The sequence below is a fragment of the Chiloscyllium plagiosum genome, unplaced genomic scaffold (assembly GCF_037043375.1).
Source record: "Chiloscyllium plagiosum isolate Xiang-an unplaced genomic scaffold, Cpla_swu_hap1 HiC_scaffold_4, whole genome shotgun sequence".
Lineage (NCBI taxonomy): Eukaryota > Metazoa > Chordata > Chondrichthyes > Orectolobiformes > Hemiscylliidae > Chiloscyllium > Chiloscyllium plagiosum.
The window spans coordinates 102680757-102706508 of NW_028270142.1; the positions used below are offsets into that span (position 1 = coordinate 102680757).

Sequence of the window (25752 nt, forward strand, 5' to 3'; positions counted from 1 at the left end):
CATGAAGCAGAAACTCAACTGGACTCACCACATAACCGTAATGGCTAGAGGAGCAGATCGGAGGCTAGGAATACTGTGGTGAATAACTCACATCCTGACTCCTTAAAGCCTATCCACCAACTACAAGGCAAAAGCTAGGAGTGTAATGGAATAATCCCCATTCGCCTCGATGAGTGCAGTTCCAATAACATTCAAGATGCTTGACACCATATGGACAAAGCAGCACAGTTAATTGGCACTACGTCCTCAAGCATCCACTCTCTACAAGAAGCACTGTAGAAATTCACCAAAAGATCCCTTAGATAGTATCTCTCAACCAACGACCATTTCAATCTAGAAGGATAAGGACAGCAGATACATGGAACACAACCATCTTCAAGTTCCCCTCCAAGGCAACGATCATCCTGACTTGGAAATATATTGCTGTGCCTTCACTGGGCCAGAGTCCTGGAATTCCCTCCCTAATGACATTGTGGGTCAACACACAGCAGGTGGTTTGCAGTAGTTCAAGAAGGCAGCTCACAACCATCCCACTAAGGATGAGCAACACACACACACACACACACACACACACACACAAACACACAAAAACCAACACCCTCCTTTTCCCCCCCCCCCCCCCCCCGATAAGGAAAACAAATGCAACATTTCTAAGTTTGCTAAAAACACAAAACAGCGGGAGATTATGATGTAAATACATGCAGGCTGTGGTTGAGGCTGGGTTATTGAGTTGATTCTTGCCTGAGCCAGACAGAGTTTTGATCAATAATGCAATCAGTGCAAATCCGGTACACTGGATGCACACTGCAAAGTGTCGGAAAGCCACAATGAAGGCTGTTTTATGTGGACAACACAGCAACGCGTTCAACATAAGCTCTTTATTGAAGAACTCCTCAAGATGGCAAATAGAATTAAGAAAAATCCAAAGGATTTTACAAATACATTAAGCACAAAAGGATAACTAGGGAGGGAATAGGGCCCCTCAAAGATCAACAAGGCGGCCTTTGTGTGGAGCTGCAGAAAATGGGGGAGATCCTAAAGGAATATTTTGTGTCAGTATTTACTGTGGAAAAGGATATGGAAGATATAGAATTTAGGGAAATAGATGGTGACATCTTGCAAAATGTCCATATGACAGAGGAGGAAGTGCTGGATGTCTTGAAATGCATAATGGTGGATAAATCTCCAGGACCTAATCAGGTGTACCCTAGAACTCTGTGGGAAACTAGAGAAGTGATTGCTGGGCCTCTTGCTGAGATATTTGTATCATCGATAGTTACAGGTGAGGTGCTGGAAGACTGGAGGTTGGCTGACATGGTGCCATTGTTTAAGAAGGGTGATAAGGACAAGCCAGGGAACTATGGGCCAGTGAGCCTGACGTCAGTGGTGGGCAAGCTTTTGGAGGGAATCCTGAGGGACAGGATGTATATGTATTTGGAAAGGCAAGGACTGATTTGGGATAGTCAACATAGCTTTGTGTGTGGGAAATCATGTCTCACAAACTTGATTGAGTTTTTTGAAGAAGTAACAAAGAGGATTGATGAAGGCAGAGTGGTAGTGGTGATCTATAGGGACTTCAGTAAGGCATTTGACAAGATTCGCCATGGGAGACTGGTAAAGCAAGTTTAGATCTAACGGAATACAGGGAGAACTAGCCATTTGGATACAGAACTGGCTCAAAGGTAGAAGACAGCGGGTTGTTTTTCAGACTGCAGGCCTGTGACCAGTGGAGTGCCACAAGAATCCATGCTGGGTCCACAATTTTTCGTCATTTATATAAATGATTTGGATGTGAGCATAAGACGTACAGTTAGTAAGTTTGCAGATGACACCAAAATTGGAGGTGTAGTGGACAGCGAAGAAGGATACCTTAGATTACAAGGGGATCTTGATCAGATGGGCCAATGGGCTGCTAAGTGGCAGATGGAGTTTAATTCAGATAAATGCAAGGTGCTGCATTTTGAGAAAGCAAATCTTAGCAGGACTTATACACTTAATGGTAAGGTCCTAGGGAGTGTTGCTGGACAAAGAGACCTTGGAGTGCAGGTTCATAGCTCCTTGAAAGAGGAGTGGCAGGTAGATAGGATAGTGAAGAAGGCGTTTGGTCTGCTTTCCGTTATTGGTCAGAGTATTGAGTAATGGAGTTGAGAGGTCATGTTGCGGCTGTACAGGACATTGGTTAGGCCACTGTTGGAATATTGCATGCAATTCTGGTCTCTTTCCTATCGGAAAGATGTTGTGAAACTTGAAAGGGCTCAGAAAAGATTTACAAGGATGTTGCCAGGGTTGGAGGATTTGAGCTGTCGGGAGAGGCTGAACAGGCTGGGGCTGTTTAGCATCGGAGGCTGAGAGGGGTGACCTTATAGAGGTTTACAAAATTATGAGGGGCATGAATAGGATAAATAGGCAAAGTCTTTTCCCTGCAGTGGGGGAGTCCAGAACTAGAGGGTTTAGGGTGAGAGGGGAAAGATATAAGGGGCAACTTTTTCACACAGAGGGGGTACATGTATGGAATGAGCTGCTAGAGGAAGTAGTGGAGGCTGGTACAATTGCAATATTTAAAAGTTAAAAATCACTCAATACCAGGTAAGAAAGGTATTACTCGTTGAATTATTAAGGATTAGATACACACACCTCACTACCAGGTTGCAAAAGAAGTGCATGTTAAAAAGCTGGAGGTGCTATAATCCAGATGTAATTGGATTGGTTACACACTACCTGATGAAGGAGCAACAACCTGATGAAGGAGCAACGCTCCGAAAGCTAGTGCTTCCAATTAAACCTGTTGGACTATAACCTGGTGTTGTGTGATTTTTAACTTTGTACACCCCAGTCCAACACCGACATCTCCCAATCATAATATTTAAAAGGCATTTGGAGGGGTATATGAATAGGAAAGGTTTGGAGGGATATGGGCTGGGTGCTGGCAGGTGAGACTAGATTGGGTTCGGATATCTGGTCAGCATGGACGGGTTAGACCAAAGGGTCTGTTTCCATGCAGTACATCTCTATGTCTATGTCTGCTTACAGTGCCTTATGGTAAAGGTCACATGACTACTGAAGATAATAAAAAACATTTTTAACTGATCGTTTTTGAATCTATACAAGGGGCAAGAAAGATGCAGCATCATGTTAGAGACACCAGATGAGAGCCAAAGTGGCTGTACCATCTTTGGGCAGTGCATTCCATTGGCAAAAGAGATACTCCAAAGTAAATATCTGGCTTCTTGCCCAACAGACCACAAGTGTCAGTGCTGCCAGGTCTTTTTTCTCCTTCTTCTGTAGACCCCAAAATTGCAGAATAAGGCCAATAAGTGGCAATTGTTGATTTAAGGGCAATCAATAGACCTAAGTATAGATGGGCTGCCTAATGCCTTACCTACCACCCCTCCTAAAAAACATAAGGAAATATGCTGGATTAGGCAGCAGAGGCAGAGGGCTAGCTATCTGCATTTTTTTTTACATGTCCTTTCCTTCATTCACCCCACTTTCAATTATGATGATGGGGAGGGTAATGCATAAAATTCACACCATGTCTCCAGCTCTCCTAGTAACTGACATATAGATTGTCAAGGGAGCAACTGTTGCACACAGAATTCCATTGTATTTCACACAGAAATTCCAGCAAGGCAAACCTCTTTATTGTGTGCAGTGCTGTTCGGCTGTACCAGAGAATGATTCTTTGACGACTGAATAATTGCAAATTTCCTGACTACGTTAGCTGTTTTTATTGTTGCTATTCCACTCTCCTTCCTTCTGATAACAGCTTCATTAATTTCTCCCATTTTCTCCTAATCTATCACTGTAATCAAAGCTATCATGCTTTACAACTATCGCAGCAGGAGAAAAACAGATGGTAAGATTATCATGGGTTTTATCCACTGTGGTGTCTAGTTATAAACTGTATTTGAATTTCAGCCAGAAGAAATAAAATGGTTACTTTCACAGGGATTCTCACGATCAACAGTACCTCGGGGGAAAGAAGGGTGAAAATCATGAAAATACACTCTTCTGTTGGTTACTCAGGATTCCATGGATCGCCTGATGATAAAGTTGCTTTCTGAGATCCAGAGAACTGCTTTGGAAAAGAATAAAGAAAATGTGTGTAAGAAAGCTGCTCAGAGAAAGAGCAAAGAGCCACAAAAAGTCACAGATGATTATTTGCAGAAGGAAGTAACAAGGGGAATTGAGGCTGCTCGAATGAATGCTCATATTATTTACAATATGGGAAATAGATCTGTGGGAACTTTGTTATATTTGCCAAGGGTGGAAGGTATAATGCCTCAAGCAAGTTACAGAAATGAAATTTCCAGACCTACTTACAGTAGTACATGCTGTAATATATTACAATTTAGAATTATACCTACAAAAACAAATTATTGTTCAACTCAGGGACTGTGTGTTCACTTTCTAGCAGAAACCAGTGCTTAAGTCTGTCCACTGGAACATGTAATGAATGCAATCAGTTCTGAGCTATGACTACATCTGGCACCCTCACCAGAGAACACTTCACCTGTCTTGCTCTGTTGAAGCATACCTCCTGTAAGCTAATGCACAAAACAGCACTGATGATGGCTATGCTCATTTGCTCACATTCCTGAGTGAATGAAGGTAGTAGAGCATGTGTAGCTATGAACAAAACCTTCAAAATTGTCAAAACATTGAATTTACTGTAATTTACAATAAATAACACATGATCAGAAATCTCAGAACAGGTGAAGCAATTCTCCCAAAGCTCGCAACACAAAGCATATAAATATCTGATAGATACTTAAAGTGTGTTACTATTTGTTAACACCAAAAATGCATACAAAATACATTAATGCTTACTTTGGCATAAATAAACATTCTATACTAGTTAGACTTGCTGAAGTCACATTATAATAAACCCCCAATTGTTTGTCATCTAGTATATGCATACCATACATGTGTGGATATAATTTTCCAGTTACTACTACAAAGTACTTTATCATAAAAATATCACAAAAGTCTTTAATACTCAGCCATAAATATAAGTCAAAGTTCCACTGAGATAAGACTTTAACATAGATGAAAATGTGTACCAAAACATTCACCAAATGATGAGAATTTTCATTTAAAATGTCATACATTATAAAATGTATTTTAAACTAAACATAACATGTCAACCAAAAGAGCTGATTTTGCATGAACAAATATTTGGTGTAATTACTGAGACAATTGATCTGATTTGTTTTCTTAATATTTCATAAACAAGTTTGATTATAAAAATCTGGACTGGTTGTCCACAAAGGTAAGTCTGATTTATATGATGTCTACCATTTCCAGTTGGTATTCCCAATTTTCCTTAGATAGGTGCATAGATGAAAAAGGTATTACTCGTTGAATTATTAAGGATTAGATACACACACCTCACTACCAGGTTGCAAAAGAAGTGCATGTTAAAAAGGTGGAGGTGCTGTAATCCAGATGTAATTGGATTGGTTACACACTACTTGCCTTTAAGCAAACTCACTTTATTCTTACCCTATAGTTAAAAAAGAAACAAAAGACAGAAGAACTGGTATAAATTTTAACTCTATTGGAACACTTAACAGGATAATAGATTATTTAAATACTAAACAAGAACTGTTTCAATATCGCAACATCTCATAAACACATCCTTGGCAGTAAAATTCAGTAAAACAGATTGTCTCATATGCAATTCTTCAGTTGAGGAGCAAAGATTACCAAGATAAAATTCTGGTAGGGAGAGAGAGAGAGAGAGAGAGTCAAGCATTTTGCTCGAACAGGGCTAACAGGGAGAGGTGTATGGCAGCTTCAAAACTCCAACAGCTACTGAAAACTAAACTAAAGCCCTGGTTCTATGGGAGCCTAACTCCACCCATTCATGCTGTTTCCATTGTTCCAACTTTTTAAAAAAAACGCAAGGCTTCACAAGCTGTTTACTTAATTGGCTTGGAAGCAACTGTCTTTGTCTCAAACTCTCTTCATAAAAAAAGACAAAATATATTTCTTATCATCACGCACGAGCAGCTGTGGTGAGGATTTCTCTTACAATAAGGTGGTAAATGGTACTGATTCCATTTAGCTGCAGCATACAAAATACTGACAACAGTGTCCACCTGAAGACTCTTCACACACAACATTCAGAAGACTGCTGGTGCCAATAAGCAACAGCAAAAAGAGCTGAATACCAAAAAGCCTGCAGATGAGAATGGTTGGCCTAAACAATACACAGTACTCCAAGTGTGGTCTCACCAAGGCCCAGTAGAACTGCAATAAGATATCTACACGACTGAACTCACACTCATGCAGTGAAGGCCAATATACCATTCATCTTCCTAAGTGCTTGCTGAACTTGCCTATCTACTTTCATTGCACAAGGGCAGGCAGACGTCTTCACAAAACCACATTACCTAATATATCACTATTAAAATAAGGTTCTTCCTTTCTGTTAATCACAACAGTATATAGTTTCACATTTAGCTATGTTGAACAGCACCTGCCACGTGCCTGCCCATTCACTCAACTTGTCTAAGTCACCTTGAAGCTTCCTTGCATCCTCCTCATGACCTTGCCCAGTTTTGCATGTGAACATGTCGCATTTTCTTGCCTCATCCAAGTTATTTACATAAACTTTGAATAGCTAAGGCCCAAGCATTGATCATTGCAATATCCAACTTATCATCAGCCACTGGAACAAGACCCATTTATTCTCATTCTTTGTTTCCTGTCTGACAACTAAACTCAATTCTTACCAATATATTATGCTCAATCCCATTTGCTTTAATTTTGCCCAGCAACCTTTTACAAAGGTCTTTATCAAAAGCCTTCTGAAAATCCAAAAATACCATATCCACAAGTTATTTCTTATCTATTTGACTAGTTATATCCTCTAAACAGTCCAGTAGATTGGTTAACCTTTTTTGCCTTTCATAAACCCAGATGGTTTTGTCTAATCCCTTTAATGTTCTGCTATCATGTCTTTTATAACTGACTGCTGCATTTTACTCACTATGGATATTAGGCTAGTTGCTCTGTAATTTTCTCTTTATGGATGTAGGTTTGCTTGCTAAGTTGGAAGGTTTGCTTTCAGACGTTCCGTCACCACACTAGGTAATATCATCAGTGAGCCTCCGGATGAAACACTGGTGGCATAGCCTGCTCTCTATTTATGTGTTTAGGTTTCCTTGGGTTGGTGATGTCATTTCCTGTGGTGACATCATTTCCTGTGTTGATATATTTTCCTGTTCTTTTTCTCAAGGGGTGGTAAATGGGATCCAAGTCAATGTGTTTGTTGATAGAGTTCCGCCTGGAATGCCATGCTTCTAGGAATTCTCGTGTATGTCTCTGTTTGGCTTGTCCTAGGATAGATATGTTGTCCAGTCGAAGTGGTGTCCTTCCTCATCTGTTTTAAGCTACTAGTGAGAATGGGTAATGTCTTTTTGTGGTTAGTTGACGTTCATTAATCCTGGTGGCTAGCTTTTTCTGTCACCAGGAAAACTAGCCACCAGGATTAATGAACATCAACTAGCCACAAAAAAAAGACCCACTCTCATTAGTATCCTTACATACAGATGAGGCAGGACACCACTTCGACTGGGACATTACATCCATCCTAGGACAAGCCAAAAAGTGATACACATGAGAATTCCTTGAAGCATGTCATTCCAACCAGAATCCTATCAACAAACACATTGACTTGTATCCCATTTATCACCCCTGAGAAAAAGAACAGGAAATGACACCACCACAGGAAATGTCATCACCATAAGAAATGACATCAACAATGCAAGGAAACCTAAACACATAAATAGAAAGCGAGCCATGCCACCAGTGCTTCATCCGGAGGCTCACTGATGATGTTACCTAGTATGGTGACGAAATGTGTGAAAATGAACCTTCCAGCACAGGGAGAAAACCTACATCCAGAATCTCAGCCTAAGCTACAAATCTTCTCAAAACTTGTAAATTCTCTGTTTATCTCTCTCTTCCTTTTCAAATTGTGGGGTTACATTTTCTATTCTCCAATCTGCAGGAACTACCCCTGAATTCGATAGAATTTTCGACAATGACCAGCAATGCATCGAATATTTCCAGGTACATTTCCTTTAGAACTCTGTGATGTAGAGTATTAGGTCCTGGGGATTTGTCAGTCTTTAACCCCATTAATTTCCCCAGTTCTATTTTCTTACTAGTATTGATTTCCTACAATTCCTCCCTCACACTAGACTTTGGTTCCCTAACATTGATGGCAGTTTGTTTGTGCACTTTTTTGTGAAGACAGAACCAACGTAATCATTCAATTCTTCTGGCATTTCTTTATTCCTCATTATAATTTCACTGTAAAGGACTAATAGTCATCTACCAACTATAACTTGATGAAAATCGATGCCTGCTTCACACAGTGCTCTTACTTTCTCCACTAATTCCTAAGCAGGCTTTTTGCCACAATATCCGAGTTCAGTTCTCTTTTTAAGACTGGGGAACAGCCAGAAGGATCCATTTTAAAATCATCACTTTCTAGTTCCAGATATGCGATTCTGAACATTTCCCATTTCAGCATGAGGATAAAAGTATTGGATCTCATATATATTGTAATATCCAGTTCTTCCCTCAAAGCCCTATCCTCAGCTGGTCACAAGGGTTTAATGTATGGTCATAAACTCCTTTCTAGGCACAGTGGAGGTCTCCTCCTCGCCTCCCTGTTGCTGAGTATATTTCATGATTATTATTAGTACATACTATAATTCTCTTTAATTCACTATACAAGAAAGGTAAGGTAGATTCCTGAAGAAGGGCTTATGGCCGAAACGTCGATTCGCCTGCTCCTTGGATGCTGCCTGACCTGCTGCGCTTTTCCAGCAACACATTTTTCAGTACCATTTTTGCAGGCACTAGCTATTTCTTTGTTTATTGCCCACCCAAATATGATGTTATTTTCCAAACTTACATCAAGACCATTTATCTCGATAGCAAAGAAAACAGCTAACACACAATTCTAGCACACAGGATGACCAAGAATGCTTGAAGTGTCCATAACTTCCCACATTGCACAGGAGGAGCATGTCATGGATGCGAGCTCTACTTCCATGATTTCCTTTTCAATTAGGCTTGATAGTTATTCCCTTTAAAGAATGTTAATAATGCTCAGGGCCTTATTTCACTCTAAGCCCTCCTAATGCAATACAACATCCTTCCTTTAAGTCCCTGGAGAACTCACTTTAAGTAGGTTGAAGTAAACTAGAATGAAGGCTATTCAGGTCAAGAATTGCCACCATAATGACTGAGCACCATGAGGCATAGCTACAAAAGGGACACAGATTTAATAATTTAAAATGAGGTCACAGATCTGGAAATATCGCAAAGTCAGAACAAAAGCAATAAAGGGACATATGAAAAACCTGAGTAGATAATGTTATGAAGTTGTAGGTGCATACTGTACCTTTAAGAGAGACTGAAAGCTGGCAAGAATAGAGTGTGCTGAACAATTTAAAAATGTAACATTTGGCTGTGAAACTAACAGCTGGAGCTGAGTTGCCATGGTACACAACAAATTTGAATTCGGCCAATGTCTCAAGATACCAAAATCTAATCGAATTTGAATTTTAATGTTTTGACAACATCAAACCAATGAGATGGTTCAATATTTTGGGGTATAAAAAAATCAGGCATTTTGAATAGTTAGCCAGAGTGGCAAAGAGCACCAACAGACTGCGCCCGTGCAATTGCTGTCTGAAAGGTACCTGTTCATATAAAATCTGTGAAGCAGAAGAATGATGAAAAAAGGAAAGGAAAATCTACAGAGAAAAATACTAAGGGAAGACCGAAAGCTGACTGGTTTCAAAATCTGAATTTTTTGTTAAATGTAATCGGGGTGTTTTATACGATCAGTATATTGTTGTAGAGTGGAAGGTAGATAAATTGATCAGACAAAGAAGGTTTACAGTGTAGACAGTTGTTTAATGTTCTTTCTTTTGTACTTGGCGTTTAAGAATAAATTGTTAACTTTTTTCTTTGAATAGTGGAATTTGGTAGTTCTTTGTGACTCATAATTTCACAGATTATGAAACAATGTGAGCTTTTCTGCATGTCTGGTAACAATAAGCTTTATGAGAAAAGAGTTAAGGGATGAGTGAGGCTGCAGAAAAGGTGGGAAATCCATTACTTAAACCACAGTAAAGGCAAGAATCATTTACTTAGCTGCTCAGAGCAGGATTCATCCAGGAAAAAAACATTAAGCAATGGGGATTATAACTAGCACTACAGACAGCAGTAGTCATCTGGGGAAATCTATTAAAGAAATGGGATTGTACTAATAGACCCATAAAGAGCAGGATTCGTTCAGTAAAACCCACTAAGACAACAGGAATTATTAATAATGGCTAAATAAAGGGAACTCAGCTATGGTATCCATGAAAAGATGGAAATTTTCCATTTTACTCAGAAAAGATGGGAATTATCCATTTTAGTTGTAGAAACTGGGCATTCTTCATTTTGACCACACAAGTATTGGAAAGCTCTCCAGTGCAGAATTACACAGTAGCAGCATTGCTATACTGTGAATTAAAGAATCATACCATCATACAGAACAGAATGGGACTACCAGCTCATCGAGTGTGCACTGACGAAACAGCCAAAATCTACACTAGTCACACTTTTTAGCACTTGGTCCATAGCCTTGAATGTTATGACATTTCAACCGCTCATCCAAGTACTTTTTAAAAGTTGTGACGTTTCCAACCTCAACTATACTCCCAGGCAGTGCATTCCAGATTCCCACCACCCTCTCAGTGAAAACATTTTCCTCAAATCCCTCTAACCTCTGCCTTTTACCTTAAAATTATGTCCTCTTGTAATTGATATTTCAACTAAGGGGTCAGTTACTTTCTATCATCATGTCCATGTCCCTCATAATCTGATACATCCCAATCAGGTCCCTCTCTTCTCTGCTGCAAAGAAAACAACACAAACTTATTCAGCTTCTCCTCATAACTAAACTGCTCCAACCCAGGTAACATCCTGGTGAATCACTTTTGCACTATTGCAGTATAAACACATCCTTCCTGTCGTACAGTGACCAGGATTTCACACAGTACTCCAGCTGTGACCTATTCAAATTTCTGTACAGCCCCAACATAACATCCCTGCTCTTCTTAATATATGATATGACTGATAAAGGCAAGTCTCCTTAATATCTTCTTAGTACCTTATCAACCGTTCTGTCATCTTCAGGGATCTGTAGACAAGCAGTCCACAATCCCTCTCTTCCACTCAGCTTCCCAGTGTCCTGCCACTCACTGAATACTCACTTGCCTTGTTACTTCTTCTAAAGTACATCACCTCACACCCATCAGGGTTAAATTCCACTGCCACTGATCTGCCCATCTGCCCAATCCATCTATGTCCTCCTGTAACCTAAGACCTTCTTCCTCACTGTCAACCACCCACCCAATTTCTGGGTCAGCCCAAAGCTTTTCTCCCCGCACTTTCACACACAGCCCCACCACCCCCCCCCCCCCCCCCCCCCCCAGCCCCAACATTTTTGTTTATATCATTTTAGTACATCATGAGGAATAAGGCACCCAGCACTGATCCCTCTTGTACACCACTGAACACTACTCACACAGCCTTCTACTACCGCCCACTGTTCTCCTATCAATAAGCCAGTTTTAGATCCAATTTGACAAGTTACCCTGGATCCCACACTCTTTTAACTTTTTGATCTGTCTCCCATGTGGGACTTTGTCAAAGGCTTTGCTAAAATCCAGATAAAGTGCACCAACTGCACTTCCCTCATCCAAACACTTCAAAAGATTCAATCAATTTTTTTAGAAATGACCTCCCTGTGACAAAGCCATGCTGACTATCCCTGATCAAACCTTGCCTTTCCAAGTGGAGATTAATCCCCTCCTTCAGAATTTTCTCCAATACTTTTCCAACAACTGAGTAAGTCTCACTAGTCTCTAATTCTTTGGTTTGTTATTTTGATAAGTGGAACCATATCAGCTGTCCTCCAGTCCTCTGGAAGCTCCCCTGTAACTAGAGAGGAATTAAAAGTTTTTGGTGAGAGCCCCTGTAAGTTCCTCCCTTATCATCAACAGCAGATTTGGATACAAATCCATCTGAATCTAGGGATTTGTTTACTTTGAAACCTACCAAAACCTCCTGTACCTCCTCACTCCCCTATATTAAACTGTCCAGCAGGCTCACAGTCTCTTTCCCTGAGTTCTGCAGACATTCTCCTTTTCAAAAGTGAAGACAGATGTAAAGTACTCATTGAATGCCTGACCACTATCCTCATGCACCACACACAGGCTGTCTCCTTCATCTAGAATGGGTCCTACTCTTTCCTTTGTTCTGCTCTTTCCTTCGATATGCTTATAGAATATCTTGGGATTCTCACTAACATAAACACCAGTGTTTTTCATGAGCCCTCCTTGCTTGCTAAATTTTTTTTAGGGATCCCCTGCCTCTCTTTACTCCATTAGGGCCTGCACTGATTTGATCTTATTGTTAAAAGCTTTTCTTTTCCTTTTTATCCAGTCCTGACTATTTGAAGCAAAGAGAGTAGGTAATTACTTGAGGAAAATGTAGCAACAGAAATAATATTGCCAGTAAAGTTTAATTTCATCAATGGATAAAAAGCATGCATAAATGGACATCTTGGAGAAAACAATTCTTAAGGTATCAAGTTAATTTCAAACTAGATACTATATCAGATACTACATCAGAAGTTTAAATGCTAAACACACTTTTAAATTCTTTTGGGATATAGCTAAATATTTTACAGCTTCAAAGCAATAAACAAAGCAAGAGATATTCATAATCTAAAATTCTTAAAAGACTAAGATTAAATAGAAAATCTCAGCATCCAGAAAGATCTATAAATAATCTTTTCATGATCTTTACAAATTAGTGGAAAAATATGATTATAGAGATTTAAAGCCAGAATTTATGATTGTCAGAATTGTTGTTGGAATTATGTATGAGTCTTGTCAAAGTTATTATACTTCAGCGAAAAATTGACTCTAGAGAATGTTATTCAGATGGTGAATGAAATAGAAGACTAAAAACAATACAAATCAATCCTGAGAAGTCAGAGCAGCAGAATCTATTCAGTTCTTAAAGTACAAAACCCCTAAAGACCCATAGCTCACTGAGTAGGACAGAAACTAACAACTAGTGTCAATTTTGTAGAATGACGAAGCCTCATAGGCACAAGCAGTTTTCAGCTACTTTCAGAAACTGGGTCAAAGTACAATCACAGAACAGCAAGAAGTCAAGTAGCTATTCATATCCTTAGCCATGTCCAACCTATCTCCCACATTTCTGCCCTGATCCCTTCCCTTCCCTCAAACAACGACAGGAACCCCCAGCTCCTCACTGTCTACCCCACCAGCCATCCATCCAAAGTATTATAAGCTGCCATTTCCAATACCCCCAAAGGATACGACCATCAGCCATCTATTCCCCTCCCCAGCCTTGTCAGAATTCCACAGAGACCATTCTCTCCCGGACATTTTGATCCACTCTTATTCTAATCACAATATCTCCTCACACTCCTATGACACCTTTCCATCCAATTGTAGGAGGTGTAGTACCTGCCCTTTTCCTCCTCCCTCCTCACCATCCAAGGCCACAGGCACAGCTTCCAGGTGAAGTAAGTATTTACCTGCACTTCATTAAATCTAGTCTATTGTATTTGCTGCTCACAGTGTGGTCTGCTCAACACGAAGGAGACTGGGCAGCTGTTTTGTGGAACACCTGTGCTCTGTCCATAAAACTGACCCAAGCTTCCAGTTGTCTGTCATTTCAACACGGCACAGTTTTCCCACAACAGCATTTCTGTTGCAGGCCTGCTTTGGTGTTCCAGAGAGCTCAGCGTAAGATCAAAGAATGACATCTCATTTTCTTCCTGGAGCCCCTGAAGTCTTGGGGACTCAACATTGAGTTCAGTAGCTTTAGAGCCTAATTGCGTCTCCTTGTTTATCTTCCCCTTCCATATCTCTCTGTCTCTCTAGGGTCCATCTCAACCTATCAACTCACCTCTCCCCCCTCACACCCATCCCCTCACCTTCACCTCCCCTGTCCCCCACATCCAATTTGGCTTCAGTATAAATGCCACCCTTTCCTAGTCGCAAAAAACTTCTGAGGAAATGTCACTGGACACAAAATGTTAACTTTGCTTTCTTCCCAAAGATGCTGTCAGACTCTTCGAGTTTTGCCAGCAATTTCTATTTCAATCAGAGGAAAGATCCCCCTCTGGTTGGAATCATACCCCTCACAAAGGAAAGTAGTTTTGGTCAATGGAGGTCAATCACTTGACATTCAGTAGCAGCAGTGTGTACCATTAATAAGCTACTCTGCAGAAATTCACTAAGGATTCTTAGGCAGCACCTTTCAAATCCATGACCACTACTATCTAAATGAACATGAGAATCAGACACAGAAACATGACCACTTGTGAATTCCCTTCCAAACCACTCACCATCCTGAATTGACAATATATCATTGTTTCTTCAGTGTCACTGATGGAAAATAGTAATCGACCTCCCTAACAGCATTGTCTACCTAACCTAAACAGACTACTGCATTGCATGAAGGCAATTCACCTAAACCTTCTCAAGGGCATATAGAGAGGGTCAGTAAATTTTGGCTCAGTCTGTGACACGCACCTCTAACAAATAAATAAAAAATAAATGCCCCCCTGATTACATTCCTTACAGTGTGGAAACAGGCCCTTCAGCCCAACAAGTCCACACCGACCCGCTGAAGAGCAACCCACCCAGACCCTTCCCCTACATTTACCCCTTCACCTAACAATACGGGCAACTTAACATGACCAATTCACCTAACCTGCACATTTTTGGACTGTGGGAGGAAACCGGAGCACCGGAGGAAACCCACGCAGACACGGGGAGAGTGTGCAAACTCCACACAGTCAGTTGCCTGAGGCAGGAATTGAACTCGGATCTCTGGTGCTGTGAGGCAGCAGTGCTAACCATTGTGCCACCATGCCACCCATGAGGCGTCCATGAAGTCTAATATGATGATGCCACATAGACTTGGGCAGAGAAGCTGTTTTGGATCTCAGAGGGGAACATTTAATATCAAGGCCTCCCTCAAAATCTCAGTGACAATTTCTAGTATACCAATGAAACTTGTACCTCAGTGCTATCACGCATTAAGTCAAAAGCTCGTCTCAACCTTGTTGGACTCCTGACAGGACAGAAGATGATGCCAGCAAATCTATCCAATTGATCTGAAATCATGAGAAGTTGTGATGGGGATGCATCTTGCAACATTTTTCAACCATTGCCAATAACCTCTTATCGACTATGGCACTTCCATGCTAATTCACCCAGTACAACTTATATATACATAGAACCAATTAAACTGGTGGTAAAGGTGGAATGTCTGAAACTTCTTAGAAAAAAAGTAGCCATTCATTAATCTTTGAAGAGGTGCATTGTGTTCTAATAACTTAATAAAGTTTCAATTAAACAGAGCAATGTATCAGCTACAAAAGAGATCATGGAAAATATATCCATGATAACTACTTAAAGATACCATTTATGCAAAGTCACCACTTCTGTCCAGCTGTGCAAACCATTCTTACTAAAATAATCCTTGGGTGAGACTGGACTGGCAGGCAATCCTTCAAGAATGATGAACCATACAAATAGTAGACTTTGCAGATCATACCTTATCAGTCACTTCATAATCCATTGATCTGGTGTGGGGGCAAATCATCCTCCATTCCATCTCAGTAGAAGATGAAAAGAAAGTTACACTCTCATAAGGTCAAAAGAAGTTAAAAATTGGTTTCATCTAAGAAATTGAGAATTTCACTGGCATTTCGGAGCATGATGCTGATGATAGGAAATAGCAGCACTTTTCCTGATGGCATGACAAAGCTTCAAGCAAACAGAGAATGCAAGAGAATTCAAAGGAAAACGTGCAAAGATCAATCTTTAGGTCATTCTGGCATCTAGTTTCTGTGCTTGAAAAGATTTCCTTTAAAAAACAATGTGTTTTTCAGTCATATGGGAATTGTCAACTTGAATTGATTGGTGATGTATCAGAGGCTGGCAACAGAAATAAATTTGGATATTCCACCATTGCAGCGCCAGAGTAACAGGAAGACCCAGATGGTCTACTCCCACTCCTAAGTCATATATTCTTTAATCTCTCCTCAAAATCCTTTACTCCACAGTGACTTCCAACTTATTCAACCGATCATATATACTCATGTATAGGGTGAATTTTGAAGACAGTTTTTTAAAATCTGAAATTAGGGGATTGACTTATACATGAGGCATTGTTTTCAAGGGGATGAATATTTATCTACAAAACAGATAAAATGGGAATCTTACCTTCCCGGCAGCTCCCTGGTCCCTGGTTCTGGAACGTTCCCTGTTAAATATCCGGGCTGCGGTAAACCGTGGGTAACTGAAACTAACTCCATGGATACGGCAGTCGTCCTGTACTATCATAATTCTGAAAACCTGGAGTAGAGCGTGACAGCTGGCAGACTGGAAGACACGGAAAGGAGAGGTACGGCCAGCAGACTGGAAAGCTGGAGCGGAACACAGCAGGCAGGCACACTGACTCATAAATGTTGATGTGTAACTGTGAAGAATTAGGGATAACGTATTCACGAGACATATGGAAAAGACAAGATTATTTGGCCAAAAATAAGGGGTTTATGTATACATGAGATTGACATATACACGAGTGTATACGGTAATTCTGGAACCATGTGGGTATTTTTCTAAGCACCCTGTCCACGACCCTCACAACAATTCAAAAATATGGTGAATGAAATTGGGTCCAATATGTTAGTGTGGCCTAACTGGAACATTATAAAGATTCAGCATAACTTTCTAAATTTCCTCTTTCCTACCTCTATTTATGAAACTTAAGATCCCACTATGCATTGCTATATATGTCTTGTCACCTTCAAACATTTATGGATTTTGCCCTTGTAAAATCTTTAGAATTTAGTCTATATTGTGTTTCCTATTTCTTCGCTAAAATGCATCACTTCACATTTTTGTGAGACACTTCCATCTGTCATTTCATTGCCCATTCTGCTTACTCCTATGTGTCTGTTGCATTTGAATAGTATAATTCTCATTGTCACATTTCCAAATTTGTAGTGACTCATTTAAGTACCTACGTGAGCCAGATTTGGGATTTAGCTTAACGTCATTGTATAATGACAACTTTCTTTATTGATTTTTCCGCAATTATTCCAATTACTTGAGCACAGTTGGAGAAAGGTGCATTTTCTTGAAGCTTTTCTCTTAATCTTATCAAGGCAACGCATCCTATTGCAATAAGGTGAATATGAACGAAAGGAACTCAAGTTGTTAACTTTTTCACAGATTGCAATAATGCTTCTCAGTAAAATGACAAGGAGCAGTGCTTTCAAATTCAGTTCAAAATCGAGATCTGAAGAAGGACCACAGGACCCGAAATAGTAGCAATTTTCTCTCCATACATGCTGCCAGACCTGCTGAGTTTCTCCAGCAATTTCTGTTTTAGTTTCAGATCTCAAGTATTAACAGTCCTTTGTTTTATTTTAGTGCTTTCAAGTTGTCAATTGTAAAGGCTGCTGATGTTTTTTTGGAGTTGTCCAGACATGATGATCTTGAAGAACAATCTTAAGCATTTCTGGGCATGGAAGGCCAGCAGTGGATAGCACCATCAAACCTGCCTGACAGCAGTCTATTTTAGTTGGGCACTGGTCAACTGATTGTGGGGAATGTAGGAAGGATAAATGTTGTTGCCTTCCTGAGAGAGGGCTGCAGATTTGTGCACTGACACTCTGCAGTAGTCTGCCTCACTAACCCTTGCAATATGTATGAGGACAGTTTGTTGAACTGCTGTGAGAACCTTTGCACAATTGATGATACTTTCATGCTGGAATGGACGAAATGCAAACTCTGCTCAAGGCCCAAGTTCATGCTGAACTCAACTATGGTCCTTGATTTTGCCCGCACGCTTTCTGATAAGCTTACCAAAGTGCTCAGAATTTATTTGTCAATGTTCATCAATACTATTCCAACTTGTTCCCCAATAAAATTGCTTATCTAAGCCTTCTCTGTCAGGGCACACCATTCAGCGGTTCACCACCAATGCTACATTTGTCCTCTGCCTTAGCTGCAAGTCATTCATACTGAACATTTCATCAGTGATCAAGATTGTTGGTTGGTGAGTGATGGAACTGTGATGAATTGAGTAGAAAACAATTGATAGAATTTTCATTCACAAATCTTGACACCTAATGAGAGGTCATTGAGCTTCTTGCACAATGTCCTCAGGGTTTGACTCCCAACAGTCGTCTTCACTGTTGCCTGCCTTCTGTCTGGTGGGTTTTCTGACTCCTGCAGGCCCAGAACATCCTTTTTGCCACCTCCACCAATGCTTCCAGTGTAGCACCCAAACACTTTGGTACCTCTTCGTTCACTTCAAAAATGAAGATAAAGCTGACTATATTCCAAAAGTCCTTGAAATAATACTTTATAGAATCCCTACAGTGTGGAAACAGGCCCTTCGGCCCAACAAGCCCACCGTCAGGCTCAATGGTCTATAGTTCCCTGGCTTTTCTTTATTATCTTCCTTAAATAATGGCATGACATTAGCAACTGTTCAGTCTGCCGGTACCTCACCCATGGCTATTGATAATACAAATATCTTGGCATGAGGCTTATCAATCACTTCCCTAGCTTCCCACAAAATTCTGGGACCCATCTGATCAGGTTCACCTTTGTGCGTTTTAAGACGTTCCGCACCTCCTCCTCTGTAATATGGACACTTTTCAGGATGTCACTATTTATTTCTCCAAGTTCTCTAGCTTCCATATCCTTTTCCACAGTAAATTCTGATGTGAAGTACTAGTCTAGTATCTCATCCATCTCCTATATTTTCACAGACAGACAGGCTTGTTGATCTTTAGGGGGCCCTATTCTCTCCCTAGTTAATCTTTTGCCCTTAACCCTTTTTGCCAAAGCTATCTCATGTCCTCTTTTCGCCCTCCTGGTTTCCTTACTGAGTATACTCTTACTGTCCTTATATTCCTCTAGGGATTCACTCGATCTCAGTTGTCATGTACCTCAGTCGTTTTCTTGACCAGATCCTCAATTTCTCTAGTTATCCAGCATTCCCTACACCTACAGACCTTGCCATTCACAAGAATATACTGGACATAAAACTTAGGATGGTTGTGCATGCTCTTATCAATTGCTCAATGCATTCTCAATAAAGGCACACTAGTTTGTCATTTTTAAATCCAATATAGTTGAGCAAATAGAAATCATTTCAAAAAGCATAATAATTTCAGATTAATTATTATGTGTATTTAAAATATGAAACCTTTTTAAAATTTACTCTTTTGCAGAGTTTTGTTATTGAGCAGCTTTCAAAACAATCAGTCCTTCACATTTTTAGATATTTAACAGACAGACACATTGACTGTGCACTGTCAATTTGCAGTGTTGTTTTTAAAATCAGCAATAAACAATTAAGGTTAGAGGGGCAATTGTATGTGTCCATAGATGATTTTTGGCAGCCTTCCCAGAGCATTAAAATACAAAGATCACATGTTAACAGTACATGGTACTGAAAATTCTGTGTTCCAAGTCAGTCATGGAGACTACAAAATGTAAGCATAATGAATTTTAAAGGTTCTACTGCCCTTCCTGTTTCTTCTCAATGTCAATGCACCATTAACACTGATGAAGAACAGCAACAAATGTCTGGGCACCCTTTAGGACCACCAGCACAAAAACAAAAAAAAAGGTAGTCAATATTGGGACTAAACTGAATGAAATAAATGAATAACAACACTGACCATTGTTAAGGGTTGAAATAGGTAGTGTTTTTTTTAAATACATTGTCACAAATTAAACATCAAGTACCCAATATGGTTTTGGATTGAAATAAACCTATTTCCAAGAACACTGTTACAATAAATTGAAAAGAGGTAACAGTGCAACTGTAGAATTTTGTAATGTGCTATAAGATGTGAAGTAGATACTTAAAAGCAAATTCACAGAGGGATTCAGTGATAATAGCATCACAAGTTCAAAAATAGGCACTTTTCATTTTATTTCAGTCACTTAATTGAATCTATCCTTGAACTAAATAAAAAAAAGCTTATTATATTTCAACACTTTAGAATTTAATTTGTACTCAGCCCCACGAGTAGGAGAATATACAATGAAATCTTTATGGTTGGTAAGAAGGCTTGGGGAAATGCTATCATGAAAAATTTTCAAGTGGAGAGCTTTAATTTGAGAAGAATGTGTCACAAGTAATCTCCCTATGAATGTGATTGACAATTGGCATAGTGAGATCCCATGAGTCATTGTTTTCATGAGCCTAAGGTCAAGAGGTAGAAATATAGGAGTCCGAGTGGTGTGGGCTGTAGGGAAATGTGTTGCAAAATTGGGAAAGAAGTCCTGTGAGACCTATCTCATGTCGGGTTCAGGTTAGGCCATTTCTAAGCTTTTCATAGTAACATGGCTACTTTCTCACACGGCAACAGTACATTGCCAATGAAGGGAGATTAATACTTGCTAAATACTTTGTAGATGGTCCAAGTCAACTCAGTAACGTTCAGCTTTTTATCTTACCAAACTTGCCAGGCAAGCTAAACATCAAGAAGACTCGCTATGGAAACTAGTGCCTCCACCTAGCAGATTCAGTTTCCTGTTTGTCCCGAAACACATCCATGTTACAATTGATCAAAATGCAGCCCAAGACACTATCCATGGGCACCAGCCATGTACACCCATTGTTCATAGATATTGGCATCCATTAGCATTGGCAATCATTGCCAACCCCACATCATCATCATGGTAGCTCACCAATTGCGCTGCAGTCTGGGGAGTGTATCACAGTCAGTTCAGTGGCACAATAGAGATCATTCCAGGGATTTGGTAAAATGTGGTTAGAGAGAATACAATCATTTGAGGTCACAATTTGGAAACCTTTTGTTCAAATGTCTGGACAGTGGTCAGTTTTTCGGCTTTGTCAAAAGCAACTAAGTGGAAAGGGCAATGGGGATGGGCTGGGGGAGGTGTGGGGGGTTTCTGCAGGGTGTGAAGGGTAACCAGTACCATGAGAAGGAGACTCAGCAAGTTATTCCTTGGGAATGTTGGTTGCAGGTTGGGAGGGAAGGTTCAATGACAATTGTGAGGGGGGAGCTCAAAAGATGGAGGGGAATTCATTCACAGTCAACAGCAACCTTGCTTCAATGTGGAGGGGGCAGTGAATGGCCACACTTGGCATGATCGCCTCATATACCAGGGGCTAGGTAGTAAAACTAGGTAGGTACAGGAGCACCTGAGTCAGGTGGATGTGGACCTAGGATGGCCAATGGGGTTTTTGGGAAGGGTTACCAGGAACGCATTTTGGAGATATGGGCGCTCATCAGCAATTCACTGACACAGGAACTCCCAGGGTCACCTTTCACATTCATGTTGGAAACCAAAGGTTCGCAATGGGGAAAAAAATAGTTATGACGACATTTGGAATGAGTGGGCTAACTGGCATAGGTAAATAAGGTACACAATCTGTAAGCACAGGGGCTGCAGCACTAGGACAGGATGAGTGGCATTGAGGAATATAAGAGGACCTTTGCACAGACAATAGGCACTGGAGGGAAAACTATTTGAGGGAGACTTCTGCAATATTTTGCTGGTCACCAGACCACACGAGGAGGCTTACAAAGTCCCAGGTTGGTTGTTGACTTCTTCCACCACCCATTAAGGGAAGGAGGACATGCAGTGGTGATGTCACTAGAATAACAATGAGCAAGCCTAGGACAATGCTTTGGGGACATGGATTTTAATCCCACCATGATAGCTGTTAAAATTACATTTTTATTAATAAATCTCAAATTACAAGTTGACCTCAGTAACGATGACCCTGAAAATATTGCCAATTGTCACACCAACTCATCTGGTTCACAAAGAAATCTGACATCCTTATCTGATTTAGAATACACAAGACTTTAGAGGCACCGAAGTGTGCTTTTCTCTTAAATGTCCACTGATATAGCTTAACAAGTGACTCTATTCTATTAAGCAGGTTCGAAAGGATTTAGACCAACCAGCATTGGCCCAGTCACTAGAAATGTCAATGACACATCCCACACTGTCATCCCTGCAAATCCCTCCTTACTCACATTGAGGAGGCCTTTGTCAACATTGGAAGAGCTCTCTCGGATAAGCCAAGCAACAGCCTGAAATATTCATGCTCACAGGATCATAATTTACATTTTAATGGTACAGTTGAGAGTGAGTTATCTGGGAAGGAGTGTATAAATCACAGAAGGTCAGTATGCAGGTTCAGCAAGTAATCAGGAAAGCTGATGGTTATGGTTTATTGTGAGGTGAATTGAATGCAAGAGTGGGAGGGAGGTTATGCTTCAATTAGGCAGGGTGTACGTTGGAGTACTACATACAATACCGGTTACCATGCCCACAGAGGAATAATAATGCATTAGAAACAGTTCAGAAAAGCTTTATTAGACTAATATCTGGAATGAGTTGATTGCCTTATGAGGAAAGGCTAGAAATCTAGGCCTGTGCCCTTTGGAGTTTAGAAACATCAGAGGTGACTTAATTGAAACAAAAAGCTCCTGAGAGGACTTGACCAGGTGGATGCTGAAAGGATGTTTCCTCTTGTGGAAGAGTGTAGAACTAGGGGTTTTAGTTGAAAAATAAAAAGCCCATCTAAAACAGATGAGGAAATCTTTTTTTTTCTCAGAGGATTGTGAATCTTTGGAATTCCCTTTCCCGAAAGGGAGTGGATGCAGAATATATTTTTAAGGCACAGGTAGATAGATTCTTGAATACCGAGGGGATGAAAGGTTATCAGGGATATGCAGGTAGAGTTGAGGTTAAAAGTAGATCAGCCATAATTTCTTTGGAGGAGCAGGTGCAAAGGGCTGAGTAGCCAACTTTTGTCCCTTGTTTTTATGTTCATATGTTCATATAAGAAGTATCAATATTAACTCCATGGCACCAGGTCAAACATAAGTAAAGAAACCTCTTGCTGATTACCATTTTCACAAAACCCCCATGTCTCCATTCATCAGATGATGGATCAGTGTTCCTTCATGTTGAACACCACTTGGAAGAAGCACTGAGGGCAGCAAGGGTACAGAATATAGTCTGATTGAAGGACTTCAATGTTCATTAGTACCACTGTGACTGATCTGAACAAGTGCTAAGGAACGGGCTGCCAGTGAAAGTAACAACACATGAAAACACGATCTTGTCCTCACCAACCTATCTGTCTCAGATACAGCTGACAGTAGACACAAAGAGAATATGAACAAAAGGCTATAGGGCTGATTACTCCTGTTCTATCATTCAATATGATTTTGGCTGCTCCTTTATCTCAATATGATACTCCAGTACTCTCCCTAGGTCCCTTGATACCTTTTGTGTTGAGAAATCAATCCATTTCTGACATTATTGAAAAGAGTGACAACAAAACTCTTGGAGCACATAAAAGCCCTCTCAGAAGAAAATCTCCATGAAATACAAGGCAACCTAAGAATTTATGAATCTGGCGAACTGAAACAAATTGTCACGAGTAATCAAATAATAGTAGAAAAGTGAAACAGTTTTAAGACTGATGAATCCCCTGAACTTGATGAGCTACGTGCCAGTGTTGAACGAACTGATGAAAGAGATGGATACATTGGTGGTTATCATTCCAGTTCTATTCTGTATTATTTTTATGGACTGAGAGAAAGAAAAGGCAAAACTTTAACAGTGAGAATTGAGAATTACTTGCTAGTTTGACATAAGTAGTCGGAGAATTGTTAGAACCTGTTGCAAATGATGTAATATCTAGAGGCTTAGGAAATAATGAAGCACATTCAGCATGGACTTATGAACTGGCAATATTATGATCAGACATTAGACATTATTAGACATAAGTTATTATGGCTCTTGACATATATCCCAAATCGTTAAGACTGGAGATGAGAAGGGAACTACTGAATCCTCTTTATTCACTCATCCCCTCGATTGGACACAAGGTTAATTTACAAAGAACCCTCCCTTTTGGATAATTTTTTGACCTGACTTAATTAATTCATGTTTTTAAAAGAGCCAATTTAAATATGTTTCCTTGAATAAAGTGAGATTTTTAGTTACTAAACATGAGGAAAGATAATAACAAAACACACATGATTAGAGACAAGAAGTAAAAAATCAGTATCAGTATCTCTGGGTCATTCATGAGAAGTAAATAACAGAACATTGATAGTTCAACAGTTCATTTTAGGATTCCTGGCTTTTGCACGTTATTTTAAATCTTTATGTTCTGTTTGTTAGTTGATAGCATTCTAAGCGATAGAAATGTTTTGTTATACTGTTGCCTTTTGATAGGCTAGGAGTAGCTTGAGTCAAGTAGCCCCTTTACTTACAATACGAAAGTGAGCAGTGAAGGTTCTTTGATGTGACCTTCACAGCACATTTATGCTCAAACCCAGGATAGTACACATGACCCTCACAAGCATTATTTCTCCAGTAGCACCTGTAGACCAGAGTTTTAACCCCTTTTTGTATATTCCTGGAAGAGGAAAACACAAAATATTGGAAAGTTGGCTTCTTGCTGAGATGGGAAGGATAAGCAGCTCCCTTATTATCTCTTCCTGTTACATTTAACTCTCTTTGAAATTCACGAGTCACTGAAAGTTAGCATACAGCTACAATGATCAGTAAGGAAAGTGAATGGTATGTTGGCATTCGTTGCAAAGGAATAAGACTACAAACTAAAGATGCATTGCTGCAACTCATTGAGTCATAGAGATGTACAGCACGGAAACAGACCTATCGGTCCAACTCGTCCATGTCGACCAGTTATCCTAAATAAATCTGATCCCATTTGTCAGCATTTGGTCCATATCCCTCTAAATCCTTCCTATTCATATATCTATCTAAAGGTCTTTTAAATGTTGTAATTGTACTAGCGCCTACCACTTCCCTCTGGCAGCTCATTCTACACACGCACCACTTTCTGCATGAAAAAATTGCCCCTTACGTCCTTTTTATATCTTTGCCCCCATCCCAGAGAAAAGACCTTGTCTATTTACCCTGTCCATGCCCATCATGATTTTATAAACCTCGAGAAGGTCACCCCTCAGCCTCCGACGCTCCAGGGAAAACAGCCCCAGCTTGTTCAGCCTCTCTCTACAGCTCAAACCCTCCAACCCTGGCAATAGCCTTGTAAATCTTTTCTGTACACTTTCAAGTTCCACAACATCCTTCCTTTAGCAGGGAGATCAGAATTACATGCAATATTCCAAAAGTGACCGAATCAACGTCCTGTACAGCCACAACATGACATCCCAACTCTTATACTCAATGCACTGAGCAAGAAAGACAAACACCTTCTTCACTATCCTATCTACTTGGGTCTTCACTTTCAAGGAGCTATGAACCTGCACTCCAAGGTCACTTTGTTCAGCAACACTCACCAGGACCTTATCATTAAGTGTATAAGTCCTGCCCTGATTTGCCTTTCCAAAATGCAGTGCGTCACATTTATCTGTATAAAATCTTGGTGAGACTGCACCAGTAGTATTCTGCATAATTTTGGTTTCCTTATCGAACAAAGGGCATATTGTCAAATAAGGGATGCAACACAGGTTCGCCAGAATAATCCTGAGGATGGCAGGATTGTCCTATGAGGAAAAATTTTTTAATAAGGGCCTGTATTCTCTACAGTTTGGAA

The 25752-nt window shown here is 40.1% G+C and overlaps 1 pseudogene; it reads right to left on the reverse strand.

Moving 5' to 3' along the window:
* The window catches only part of LOC148150191 (uncharacterized), a 176028-nt pseudogene that overhangs the window by 96207 nt on the left and 54069 nt on the right, over window positions 1-25752 (reverse strand).